This window comes from Theropithecus gelada, chromosome 1, assembly GCF_003255815.1.
Source record: "Theropithecus gelada isolate Dixy chromosome 1, Tgel_1.0, whole genome shotgun sequence".
In the NCBI taxonomy this organism is placed as follows: domain Eukaryota; kingdom Metazoa; phylum Chordata; class Mammalia; order Primates; family Cercopithecidae; genus Theropithecus; species Theropithecus gelada.
Genome location: NC_037668.1, coordinates 73,179,412 through 73,180,851, shown reverse-complemented (window position 1 = coordinate 73,180,851; position 1,440 = coordinate 73,179,412).

Below are 1,440 nucleotides of genomic sequence, written 5' to 3'. Positions count from 1 at the left end.
TTATCCACCAACAGCCAAGCAGAGGGCCAAATCAGGAATGCAATCTCACTCACAATTGCCACAAAAAGAATAAAATACCTAGGAATACAGTTAACCAGGGAGGTGAAAGATCTCCACAATGAGAATTACAAAACACTGCTCAAAGAAATTAAAGATAACACAAACAAATGGAAAAACATTCCATCCTCATGGATAGGAAGATTAAAATGGCCATACTGCCCAAAGCAATTAACAGATTCAATACTATTCCTATCATACTACCAATAACATTCTTCACACAACTAGAGAAAACTATTTACAAATTCATATGGGGCCAGGCATAGCAGCTCATGCCTATAATCCCAGAAATTTGGGAGGCTAAGGCAGGCAGATCGCTTGAAGCCAGGAGTTTGAGACCAGCCTGACCAACATGGCAAAACCCTGTCTCTTTTAAAAATACAAAAATTCTCTATTAAAAATACAAAAATTAGCAGGGCATCGTGGGCACACATCTGTAGTCTTGGCTATTCAGGTGGCTGAGGCATGAGATTCACTTGAACGGGTGGCAGAGGTTACAGTGAGCCAATATTATTCCACTGTACTCCACTCAAACACACACACACACACACACACACACACACAAACACTCATATGGAACCAAAAAAGAGCCTGAAAAATAACCAAGGTAATCCTAAGCAAAAAGAACAAAGCTGGAGGCATCACATTATCCAACTCCAAACTATGCTACAGGGCTACAATAACCAAAACAGCATGGTACTGGTATAAAAACAGACACACAAATCAATGGAACAGAATAGAGAGCCCAGAAATAAGGCCACACAACTACAACCATCTGATCTTTGACAAAGCTGACAAAAACAGGCAATGGGGAAAGGGCTCCCTATTCAATAAATGGTACTGGAATAACTGGCTAGCCATATGCAGAAGATTGAAACTGGACCCCTTCCTTACACCATATACAAAAATCAATTAAAGATGGATTAAAGACTTAAATGTAAAACCCCAAACTATAAAAACCCTGGAAGACAACCTAGGCAATATCATTCTGGACATAGGAATGGGCAAAGATTTCATGCTGAAGATGCCAAAAGCAATCACAAGAAAAGCCAAAAGATTTCATGCTGGGCCGGGCGCGGTGGCTCAAGCCTGTAATCCCAGCACTTTGGGAGGCCGAGGCGGGCGGATCACGAGGTCAGGAGATCGAGACCATCCTGGCTAACATGGTGAAACCCCGTCTCTACTAAAAATACAAAAAACTAGCCGGGCGTGGTGGCGGGCGCCTGTAGTCCCAGCTACTCGGAGGCTGAGGCAGGAGAATGGCCTGAACCTGGGAGGCGGAGCTTGCAGTGAGCCGAGATCGTGCCACTGCACTCCAGCCTGGGTGACACAGCGTGAGACTCCGTCTCAAAAAAAAAAAAAAAAAAAAAAAAAAAAAAAAAA